We start from the raw sequence: 13,783 nt of genomic DNA, 5'->3' as shown, positions 1-13,783 counted from the left end.
ACGTGATGTCCAGCAACCCTCATTGTTGGCTTGGGATCAGACAGGATCTTTTTATATTTATTAACCACCCTAAAGACTGTAGGAAGGTTATCCTGTATTCGAGACTGTTTCTCGGATTAGTTGGCTACTAAGAAGTCGTCTAGGTAAGTGAATATTCTCAGCCATTCTTTCGTAGGCGTTCGGCGACCCAATTGGTCAGGGATGCAAACATAATCGGAGCGGCTGACAGCACGAACGGGAAACACGTGAATTGTAGGAGCTCCCCTCGGTAGGCTAGTCGAACGAATCGACAATGTTGAGAAGCCATGGGAACCTGGAGGTACGCCTGGCTTAGATCTATTATTACTAGCCAGTCTTCTTTTTGTAAGACGGTTGGAACCTCGTAATGGAGAATTAGTTTGAATGGCTTTGGCTATAGGAACGCATTCAAACGCTTTTGGTTGAAAACAGGGCATAGGGTCCCGTCTTATTTCTTGATCAGAAGCAGGGTTGAGAGAAAAACTGGGGGTTGGACCCACTTCTTCTAGAACCCCTGAGTTATTTAACTCTTCGATCTCAAGAGTGACCTCTGCTGATTGTTGCGTTTGAAATTCTTTCCGTAAAAGTAAAGAAGGACTTACCAATGGTGGTGTCTGCACAAAGGGTATGCGGGCTACGGCTATTATTTTTTACCAATGTTGGGAGGGGGCACCCTACGCCATCCAGACTCCCCGAAAGTCTCTTAGGCAGCCCCCAATGTTGTTGGTCGTCCAGATGCGGTCACCTCCGCTTGGAGTACAGACCCCTGGTGGAGCCCGTACCTTCCTTGGAGAACCCCCTTCTCACAGGACGTCGCCCCTTGGGAGTACCCCGGCCATAATGTGAGTTCGAGGGCCTTCCGGGACTCTGAGCTCGGAGGAATCCTCGATAGTACCTCCCGAGTGAAGGTATCCTTTACTGAGGACTAAATCACCTGGCGCCGAGCTTGTATAATCTCGGCGCGCTTCCCGGTAAGGATCTGAGTCATGTCCTCGCAAATTTTATTATGCGTTGTCCCCAAAACCCTCTTCGATTTTTTGGTACAGGCCCATCACTGTTATGATGTTTTGAGGATTGGTTGCCCAATCCACTAACCCTTGCATATCCTTCCAGAAGCTGTCCCATTGGGAAATTCCCATTCCGGAGGGCCACGATGGTCCTCTCCGTCAGATGGTTAGCTGATGACGAGTGGTCGTACCGACGCAACTCGTCATTTAGACCTAACTTTACGAACGTAGGGGCCGCCAAGAATTGATTTTGGGCGTCTGATGAAATAAGGTACGTAACGAGGATACCTCAAACATCAGCATCTTAATCGACGCTCGTACGTTGAACTTTTCCTCCTGTAGCAGTTCTGCTTCGCCGTCTGGTGTCCATTGCTTTTAGAATATCCTCCTCACGGTCATTCAGATGTTGCGCCATAATCACTGATCACTTAACGTTCATCCAAGATAATTTTGTTGATAGTTAGAAAAGAAATGTCAGACGCTACATCTAAACAATAAGGAAGCCAAATCCAGAATGAAGACAAAGAAGTCCCAAACTCCCTACATAAAAAAGGGACGCGCGGGTATGACCAGTAAATAAAAAGGGAGGAATGACAAACGACAAGTAAATAGAACATATATTAGTAGAATATAACCTCACGCGAAGAAGGAAGAGCAAACCCTATCTCAAGGACTTCAAAGTCAAATTCGAATAATAACTTTTGTCGACTACGTAGTATACAGAAGTCTTTCTCAAAGTGGGCGATAACGCCCCCTTGTGGGCGCTGGAGGTTTTCAGGGGGGGGGCAGTAAAAGGCTCAAAGAAAATAAGGGGGCATTGAGGAAATCTAGAGGGGCGATGGCAGACAAATTCTATCTATAAAAATCCGACGGAGTCTAGAAACCACACCACTTGAGATGCAATTTACTACTCGAATGCTTGTAGTCACGTATAGACGGTCAAATTAGAGTCGCTTATGCTACTAAAATATTGGGGGCACTAGATTTTTTTATAATCTCAAAGTTGGCGGTGGTCGAAATAAGTTTGAGAACCTGTGGTCTACAGCCTACGCCCACTATTATAGTTTGTCTTAGGTAGGGCTTAAAAAGTGAATTTAATTACTTTTTAACAATTATTATTTTATTATTCATGAAAGCGCAATACTTACTTCATTTTTCCACGAGACAGAGCTGGGTGCTGGTGCGCTCCGGTTCATTTCGAGCGCTGGTTGGTCAAATGGCTACCTCCTCCTAATTCCTCACCGCTTCTCACCACCATTCCTCATTTACAAAGTCGTTTAATATTATAACTTCCACTCTGTGGAGGACCATACTATAGGTAACTAGTTCGCTTGCTCTAGAATCTAGATATTATTAGTACATACCTACCTACCTACCGTAGCATTTAATTATTATCATCCATTGTTGTTTCTTTCCCAGATAACATTGAATTACTATATCAGTATGTGTAATTTTAATCAAAGGGGGCAGTTACTACCTGTTTATATGGTTAAGAATAGGTCATTGCAAAAATAATACGATAATGACTATTGTTGTACTTTGATCACGGACGTTATAGCCAGCCAGGTCACACCTTTGAGCATGCCTTCTAAAGTTACGATAAGGGGGTGATAGCAATATGTTGATAACATTTATGTCATTAATGCCATATTATAATATTTTACAGTAGCGCTACCAATATAATTAAATTATATACTATTATAACTAGGCTTACTATACGTTCCGGTTTCACACATATTATTAGGTCCCGGCGTCCCGGCCAGTTTGGCATTTTGTCCCGGCTGTTCCGCGTATGAATGATTGTCAATAATAAATTGTCACGGCTGGTACAATAAATAAATCAAACAATTTTAATTTCTGCTGCAGCAGACCTGCATTCTTCTTTTGCACATAATTGTAATAATAAAACAATTTTTGGTGGTTTTTCTTTACCATATATCCCATTCCTGTCCCGGTTTAGAGTTTCATAATTATGGCAAGCCTACTTATAACCGTCTACTTTAATAATTATAAGACAATAAATTAATACCTACCTACGCTGAATTTATTTATACACTGGGAATGGGAAGGCCGTAACCATGGGAATCGAATCACTCAGTAGTGACTCGGAGACTTTCGTTCGAATAAAGGTAATGATCCGTTCTGACAGATTAGTTCATTTTTGATATGATACTGCCAAAAGTATCGAAATCATGTTATGGAGTAATTGCAATTTGAAAGTTTAAAATTACCTCTAAAATCAGGCATAATGTTAATTTCTTTGTGTTTTATGTGCATGTTCTATATATCGGATGACCTTGAATTTCTTTTCTAGCATACATATTTATATATAGACACATGTCATCATCTTTTGTTAACTCTAAATATACCTACCTAAATTATCGACTTACCAACTTTTGGTTTAATCGTTCATTAAGTCAGGAAGATTGCGGGGTCCGCGGATGAACCGACTAGAAGTAGGTAGTGAACTGGGTAAATACGGAAGTCAGAAAGCACAGATTAAGAGGCCGAATAATTGATGCTAGTATATTTTGATCAGTTTGATAGATAGCAGAGAATGCAGGATGGAGATGTCAACAACATGCTCAGCGGCTTGGATTTCTCCACGCATATGATATGTCCGCAGCGTATGCAGAAACACGTCATCTCAATTCGGTATGGTCACAATATTGAATCGTGAATTTATTGAAGATTTCAAGTTACAATTTTATTTAGTACAAACATCGATATTTTTATACAACACTTTAACTATGAATAATTATTCAAAAATCTTTTTGACACCTAATCAATAATTGCCAACCTTTTTTACCTGTCGACACACTGGAGAATGAAAAATTATTTTGTGTCACACCAAAAATTAAATGAACTATGTACCTACTGTTACACCCCCGTGTGGATGTCTCTATGTATCTGGAGAGGCCCGAGTCGGTATCAAATCCAACAAATAGTAAAGCGCTGATTACGAAAATAAATAATAATAATAAAGCCGAGCCGGCAATGCCGTAGATTATGACCGTTGAAAATATTGCAACGTCGCCGTTTTTCGACAACGGCTCTCGTTCAGTGCTCGAAATAGAAAATTTTACGAACCGGAGCGCTCGATAATTTTCCGAAAAATTACGTCTGCCAGAATTTTTGTTATAACTTTAGGTACCTAAACTACCCACCATGGAAGAATAAAATGCAAATAGCCATTAAAAATGCACATCGACTTAATATATGGACAGGCAATGTTTATCAGCGCCGCAGGCGAAAATACAACTCATTTTTACGAAATATACTCTAAAAATATATATTTATTTTCTTTTTTGTCTTTATTTTCTGCATGTGTATCATCTACCCCCACGGGACGTCACTGTATTTTTTACTTATAATTAATAATGTATTTATTTTGATTAATGTGATTTAATATGTTGATTTAGTAATAACACAATCAGGGGCCGCCCCAAATGCCGTTCTTCCGTATTTCAAGAAAATATTATTATCCTTCACGTTATTCGTTATTAAGTAAGACGCTTGAGGATTTTACTAGACGGCTCGCTGGAAGTCAGATATTTTACAAACCGGTACGCCATTTTCGAGGTTTTTACGAACAGGAACGCCATCCTCGGAAATCCCACGAACCGGAACGGCGCTCCGGTGCGTTCTGCTCCATTCCGAGCGCTGCTCTCGTTGAAAGCGAAACACAAGATGGCGGGTAATATCCTGCAAAACAGCCAAATAGTAAACACGCGCATTTCGTTCTCCGTAAAATAAATTATTAAAAATGTAACTATTATATAATATTAACTTAAATATACCTTGCCGTTTCCAAAACAATTCCGGTGTGTTATTTGTTCACCTCCACATCCCGAATCCAGACGAAAAACCATACTAAAAATAAAAGTGACAGCTTGTTTTTTTACTTTCCAAAATGGAGGGAATTGACACTACCTACTTTATTAATATGAATCAAAATTAAAATCTTAGTGAAAGTAACAATAAAATAATCTTGTTATATCACACACATGTACGTAATATATATAATAATTTTATCAATGAGAAGGATCCAATTGGTTTTAAGAAAAAAGTACCTACATACATAATATGTCAAAACGCGACCATAAATAATTATTATAATATAAACAAACACGCAGGCCTCGAAATGACCGGAGCGCACCGGAGCACCGTTCCAGTTTATACTAATTATCGCTCCGTCTTGAATAAAAACTAATTTGACCGTCTGAGGTAGATAAGCCATATAACAAAGAATATAACACACTTTTATAAAATTAGAAAACTATGTATTTATATATTTATATCTAATATATAAAAATCAATATTTGTTTGTTGGTTTGTTTGTTTGTTTGTTCGTATTTTATGCGCTGCCATACCGTTCATCCGATTGCGATAAAACTTTGTCAACTTATTGCTTGCACTTGCGCGAAGAGTATAGGCTATATCTTATATATAAAAATGAATGTCTGTTTGTCTGTCTGTCTGCCTGTCTGTCTGTCCCGTATGCATTCTTATACCATTCATCCTATTGCGATGAAATTTTGGTAAGTGGTTCTATGCACACCCGCGAAGGTTTCTGAATTAGAAAAATCATCATCATCTTCTTCTTCTTCATTCTATCTTCTTTTATTCGTATGGTTCCTATACCATTCATCCGATTGTGATGAAACCTTCGTCAGTTGTTATGGTAACACCCTCAAAGGTTTCGGAATTAGTACAACCACTTCATCTTCTTCTTCTGTTCTATATTCTTCTATTCGTATGCGTTCCTATTCCATTCATCCGAATGCAATAAAATTTTCGTCAGTAATTGTGCCAACACCCGCGAAGGTTTCTGAATTAGGACAACCATCTTCTTCTTCTATTCTATCTTCTGTTATGCTATCTTCTTCTATTCGTATGCGTTCCTATACCATTCACCCGATTGCAATGAAATTTTGATCAAGTGTTGTGTTCACGCCCGCAAAGGTTTCTGAATTGATACAACTATTTTCTTCTTCTTTTTCTTCTATTCTATCTTCTTCTATTCGTATGCGTTCTTATACCATTCATCCGATTGCAATGAAATTTTGACCAGTTGTTGTGCGCACGCCCGCGAAGGTTTCTAAATTAGTACAACCATCTTCTTTGTCTTCTATTCGTATGCGTTCCTATATCATTACTCCGATTGCAGTGAAACTTTGGTGAGAATATTAATAACATTAATAACGTTTTCATATGTTGGATTCGATTTTAATTTAGTGTTCTTTTGTTTGACCTTTACTCCTATTAGAATTATTTTCATATTGCCGTATTGTATTACACAGATATTTTAATATTAAAAAAAAATAATTACCTCTTATTATTTTTTAAATATCTAAGATAAATGTAACCACGAAGCGACCCTGTGCAAATCCGGGTACTTCAGCTAGTACTTAATGAAAGTAAATATTTTCGTAAAATTATCGAGCGCACCGGTTCGTAAAATTTTACATTTCGAATGCAGGAAACACGTAACTCACCACCTACCATTTGTAATCGTTTAATCAGTTTAATGGCTGTAGTCGGTGATCGAGGATATTGACTGCAAACTGAAATAAAAAATCCTCACAATTCTAGCTCAGAACATGAGGCTTTAAATTTTCTTCCACTGTTAATGAAAGGATTGATGACCCTCTCGTACATTTGATAATCAAGTGAAGGAAAATACTAATTGGAAAACGATTTTCGCGGCACACAAGTGTGGCAGACACTAATTAGCCTAGATAGAACGTAATTAATATAAATAAATCATAATGATAAACAAAACCATAAACTAATAGGTACCTATAATATTATAGAATGTATATTATATTATAGATGTAATATAATTAGATCGTTTTACGAATGTATAATATTATATAATATTTTTTTTATCATATTATATATTAGTATAAGGTATCAAAGACTATCTTTCCGCTAGATCAAAATTATTTTAATTAGGTGCACTTCAAGCTGAAAATTATGGTTCTTGTCTGTGTAGTGGAAGACAGCAGGAAACCAAATTTAAAAATAGCCGATATACTAGATTATTTGTTAGGTTAGGTTATCATTCTTGAATTTATGAAATTTGCCGAAATCGGCTATGAAAATTGCCGCTGTTCCTACATGGCGTCCAGTAAACCAAATTTATTTTTCATAAATATAGGTAGTTAATTACAATATAATACTATGTAAGTATCCACATTCCCATGTGTAAGTATTTCCTATACTGTGGATTCGTTAAAAAAAAATACGTCATGAAAGAAGGAGGATCTATATTAATCAATCATCGTCTCTTACCAATCAAATCGTTTGCAATCTTTTGGCCCACTTTTGCAATTTTTATTAATAATTTACTTACTTAAGATGCAACCGTCTCTTTGCATAGATATCACTCTTATCAGCTGACTAGCTTCTATCTTATCATCAAACGTCACACTAAACTTTAAACAGCCTTGCCTTGTCATTATCAGTCTACGTAGTTATCTTCTTTATAATCGTTTGCAATATTATTTGCGATGCCTTCTGATTTGAGTGCAAGGTAGATAGTCTTTATACGTCAGTAAATAATTAAATTAATTATAGCGATGTCACAAGGCAAAATTCGACCAAAATTGCCCGGCCCTTTGCCATATTTTCTTGGTCCTAAATATTGTGTATAATTTTATTTACCTTCTTCTTGGGTATGCTTTGCGGTGACAATGTTCCAATATTTTTCATTATGAACTTTATATTATAGCGCCTGTACACATGCATGGACTTACTGTCGGCAATTGTGCTTATTTTAAACTGTCATGACCATGGGCCCCACATCGTGAAGCGGGCCCCCAGGCTAGGAGCTTTGGCGGGCCTCCCTACCTATCGTTAAGGATAAAGGCAGTGTGACGCTCTACAGTAGCGTTTTCCAAACGGTGTACGCGGAAGAAATAATGTGTATATTTAGTGTTTTATTGTATATTTTAATACATACATTTGAATTATGGAAATGTCGAGTATTGATACACATTTTTTAAATAATAATATTGTTGAACTAAAATAGCGCCGCAGGCGATTTTTTTAAATATTGAATCAAATTTGTGATGTGTGTTTATCTCACTTCTGGTCTGGTCGACTCGCCTCACCGGGCCCCCAGGCTAGAGCCCTGCCAACCCGACCCTTGTGGGGGCCATGGTCATGACAATAACTGTTTACACGTAAAAGTGCTGACTGTCTCTCCAATCTCATTCTTCTAGAGTGAGCGAGATGCGAGGTTGTCATTTTATACTACTATCTGACAGGTCGTATTGAAAATCGAAGCTCAAAATGAGTAGTTTGTTTTTTACCGGCATGTTCTCTATCGCTATCTCGCTCTCTATCGCTCTACTGCGCAGGCGCAGATCGAAAATAATCTTACTGTCGCGTTGAATTTGGAACCTTCCAAACTTGCTTGATTTATGCACGCAATCTTGCCAACTGCAGGATAATGTTTCCCCATACATTTTATTACTGTGCACAGTAAATCTATGCACGTGTAAACGGGGTATTAAACTAACTAGATAACACAATGATAAATGATTACTAATTAATTAGTATAATAATTAATGTTATATGTAGGTAGGTACCGATATACATTTGTTCGCAAGATCGTAAAATAAATCTATGGATAAGGTAGCAGACAAGAGTACTCGATGTGATAGAAGTCGCTAAGCAGACGAAATGGCAATGGTCTGGACATGTCGCTCGGCGAGTGGACAACCACTGGAGAAATGCCAGCATACAGTGGTATCCAAGCAGGTTTGCCAGATTTCCAAAATCACAGATCGGCATTCATTATTTCGAACGATCAAAAAAAGAGGATTTAGGAGGAAATTAAGAAAAAATACATCATTTTAATTAAATAATTATAATACAGAAGAGAACATTTTATAATCCGCATAAATCACAGTTATTAAAATAGGTACCTATATTAGTTAGATACAATTACAGGAACTACATTTTGATTTTCAAAAATTTATACAATCATAACAATTTCATTAAAAATATTTTTTCGAGCTTTCAGCTTGACAGTTTCAAATTTTATTCATAAAAGGTGATACGCCAGACTGTCTACAAAAATTAAGCAAACCTCTTTAACTGTACATTTTTGCACATATTATACAACTTTTGTAAAGTCGGGATTTTCAGAGGCAATGCGGGACTAGGGATTTGTCTGTTGAACTCGGTACAATCCCGCTCAAACAGGGACGTCTGGCACTAAGCGCCCACATGGCCGCCCTAACCCGCTGGATAGACCTCATAAAGTTCGGAGGATGAAGGAACGTGGCAGCAAATAACTAGGGACCGAGAAGAGAGGCCTAAGAGCTAAGGGAGTCCTTCATCCAGTAATGCATCGACCCAGACTGATAATAATGATGATAATAATAATTATACATTTAACATATTGGCAAAATATAATATAACATGCTGGTTCAATAATTGAATTGGGGACGCCAAGTATTGGCGTCCCCAATTGGTACTACGAGTAGGCAACTGTAGGTACTGGCCAAGTCCGCCCCTGTCTAGAGAGGACCAAAACCAAATCTATGAAATTGTGAATCAGCGAAGCCAATTGATTGTTTTTAAATGAATATGTAGAAATATTTCACCAATGACTAAAGATTATCTGAATACGAAATTTTATATGTCAATGACATTGATATTGATAGCTACTATCTCATCAGGCAAAGGTATGAGGCGACCATGCCGAAAAATATCCATAATTAAATTATTCTTGTTTTTATGACGGGTTTTTTTTTTAATGATTATACCTAGTGTGATTTTTTAATGTGTGGACCTCGCCTACTACTTACCGCACTACGAGCCTGCGCACATTCCCGGGTACATAACCTATGCCCAGACACCGGGAATCAGGATCCGGACACGAAGTAGAATGCGCATGCCTGTATCACATCACTTCCGGGTCAATGGTACTAAGCCAAGGTTCACTAGGTGGCCTTGTCCTGAACGAATACCAAGACGAAAGTGAACGTTCTTGTTTTTATCGTAGGGAAACATTTTTTGCGTAGTGTTTGAAATGTGTAACTATATTAACTATTATTACTATATTAACCCAGGCCTATTCTAAGTACATAGTTATTAGCACGATAACACGTTTCCGTTATTTTTCTTGATCCAAAATAATACGGATATCACTCGAGGAAATTCCGTATGCGGGTTAATTTCGATAACTGGTAACCAGGGAACTCAGCTGGTAACACACTGATAAGCTGGTTAAGAGACTGAACTGCTTCTTATTTGATTTCAAATTCATCGAATTAGAATCTCCAGTTGATACACAATCTATTGAATAAACTGAACTGACTCTTTCAAATCCATTTTATGGTAAAACAGTATAAGTTTAAGGCGCTTTGAACTAGTAGTGGAACTTCAAACTGCCACAATACTATCCCATATATTAGAAAATTATATTGTTTGTAAAGAAATTATTATACCTCACTGTAATCATTAAAAAACTATAGGTATTGGGTAGTCGGGAAGGGTGGATGTAGGCTGTTAAGAACCACCATAAATAGTGCACATTAAACTTTGTTGTGTATATTTAAATTCCACTACTGCCTCAAAGCGCCTTAATACTATACTGAATAGATATTGATTCAAAATAGTGTTTTACTATCAAATGGATTTGGAAGAGTCAGTTAGTTCATTCAACAAATTATGTACTTACTACAATGACGGTACCTAGTAATTTTACTCGACGTCATTCGTACAGCCTATGTACAAGAGAAAATACATCTTTATACGGTACATAACAGTTCTGTCACGAGAAACCTTATAAAATCATTGTTTCAGTGGCATTATAAATAATTGTATATAATATAATATATATCTACCCATACTAATAAAGCAGATTAAAATAAACAAATCATTGACCTATTGACCGACGACACTGCATTTAGGTTCTTATTTTAAAGTTGTCTTCTTTTGCGTGCAGTGACGTCCCGTTGAGGTAAGCAAATAAGTCAATAGCTAAGGGCGCTATATTTTAATACTCTCATATTGCGAAATGATTGTTTAGATTTTTAATATTCCTCCGTTTAGAGGAGTAACCAAATTAATTAGAACTGAATAATCTCTGAACCATAAATTAAAATATAAATTATATTATAATGAATAATTACTGAACTATGTTTTACATTCTAAATATTCGAATGGTTTCAAAATATAGATCTTAGGAAGATAGTCACAAAAAACAATAACAATGAATTATCCTAAATAATCTATGATGAGGGTGGAATTCCGACTTTTCCAATGGGGGTAATTTCCATAGGGACGTCACTAGCAATGTAGTAGGTACCTAACAAAACCCTACTAGAAAGTTGAACCCCTCACTCTCCTAAAACATTTACATTTCAATATAATTATGTAAGTTGTAGATTATCCCGTGTTTAATTTTTTTTTTTTGTAATAATTGTATGTATAATATTTTAGAGATGCTGTCTGTATTGAAAAAAACACAAGGAGTGCCAGCCCTACGCGCTCCACGACTACACCACTGGGCGTCACACTATTATAAACAGTTCTGAAATATGACTGTTTCCATATTGCGTAGATTGTGGTCAACACGATTTAATCAATTCGTACTTAATTGGGACACATCAATCAAATTCCATAATATATTATGTGGTCTGTTTACAGTCAAAGCTCAATGAAGACACACCCTTCGAATTTCGATTTTAAAAATTCACGTACCTACCTTAACAATTAGTTTATTTCTGGTCAACTTTGTTAAATCGTCAATTCTACTCATTTTTTTGTAGTGTTAACGCTAAAATACTATAATATGCCAATTTATGAGACTTTCTAAGTAGTAGTAAGTAATAAAATATTTGACCCTGTTTCTTCAAAAAAATTAATAAGATATTTTACAGCGTTTCTAAAAAATATTATCCACTTTCATCAAATGAAATATAAAATATCTTGCACACTTATTTATAATGAATATGAATTAAATAAAGACCCAAACGCCACAAAATCTAAAACTGAGTACCTACACGTAAAGCTCTAATTTAAAAGACAACCCCAAACAGTGACGCCCCGTGGGGGTAGGCAGATTGAGCGTCGCTTGGGGGCGGCAGTTGCTCGAAGGGCTGCAAATCAAGGAGAATCATTCGGTATAGGTATAAAGAAATAGCTATCTAAGCTTAGTAATAATGAAAATATCTTCCCATTAAAAAAATCAGCTCACTGGTTGGAAACAAAATGTATTAATTGACATAAAAGGTTTAATAGGACTGTATTTTTTTGTTGAGTTCGCGATGGCTAGTTTACTTCCGTTGTTCTTCGACGTCGATAGTGACCAGAAACGACACGTGCACGGATGAAAAAAAAACTGTATAAAAAATGGGGCGGCATTTCGTCTTGGGACGTCACTGACCCCAAATACAACCAATAACGGCACAAGTATATTTAAAAATTATTATAAAGGTCCTAAATACATAGTACATACGTGTATTGTTTTCATAAGGCCTATGTGCTGTCGTTACACGACCAAATTATTGAAATGGGTTCAACAATGAGCGATACTTCTGTGTTGGGCCTTTTTAAAGTTATGAATAATATCATGTCAATGTCAACTTTACTTCACTGATACTGAGGTCAATTTTTATCATATTATATAATATTCACAATTTAAAAATAGTAGCTATCTACTATCTACTCTACCAGCTGCCCTGTACTAGATATTATGGTGGCTAAAGTTACAGACGACATCACTTTGCAATTATTGTGTTAGTGCCATTTTAAAAGTAGCGATACCAACACCAAATGAGTCGCCTACACTGCCACAAGAATTTGACACCATTCTACCTAACAAATGAGTATGAGCGTAAAAATAATATAATATTATTATATCATTATAAATACGAGGGTGGGTCAATAAGTCCTTAGAAAAGCCGACAGGTGGCGCGACTAGTACTGTAAGCGGTTTGTTTTCATGCAGCGGCACTACCGATTCAGTATGCTGCGAAGTTTCAATCAGATTGGTCGGGTTGTTGTGTGTTTCTCGTACATTTAAAAAAAAATTTGCTTGTTTACAAAAATGGAGAAAATTGAGTTTAGAGCTGTTATTAAACATTTTAATATAAAAGGGTTAACAGCAAAGGAAATAAAAAATGAGTTGGATTTAGTTCACGGCATATCTGCTCCTTCACTTGCAACTATTTATAACTGGTTAAATGAATTTAAACGTGGTCGTACATCAACAAAGGATGAACCACTCTCAGGACGTCCTGTAGAGGTGACTACACCAGAAATGATCAATAAAATCCACGATATGGTGTTAAGTGACCGAAGATTAAAGTTGAGTGAGATAATTGAGGTTACAGGGATCTCAAAAGGTAGCGTCATTTCTATTTTACATGACAAATTGGGCATGAAAAAAATTTCTGCAATATGGGTGCCGCGTTTGCTCACAGTCGACAATAAACGCAATAGGGTGGTGGCCTCTAAAGCCCTGTTGTCGCTCATGCAACGCAATCCGGATGATTTTTTTCGTCGCTTTGTGACTGTAGATGAAACATGGATACACCACTATACTCCCGAGACGAAATAACAGTCAAAGCAGTGGATTGCGAAAGGCGAACCATGTCCAAAGAAGGCGAAAACCGTAAAATCAGCTGGTAAGGTTATGGCTACTGTATTTTGGGATGCACGTGGAATTATTTTCGTTGACTATTTGGAAAAAGGAAAAACAATAACAGGGGATTATTATGCATCTTTATTGG

Source organism: Rhyacophila brunnea, unplaced genomic scaffold, assembly GCF_057557595.1.
Source record: "Rhyacophila brunnea isolate RB1 unplaced genomic scaffold, BYU_Rbru_1.0 scaffold_21, whole genome shotgun sequence".
In the NCBI taxonomy this organism is placed as follows: Eukaryota; Metazoa; Arthropoda; class Insecta; order Trichoptera; family Rhyacophilidae; genus Rhyacophila; species Rhyacophila brunnea.
Note: the sequence above shows the minus strand (reverse complement) of the source record.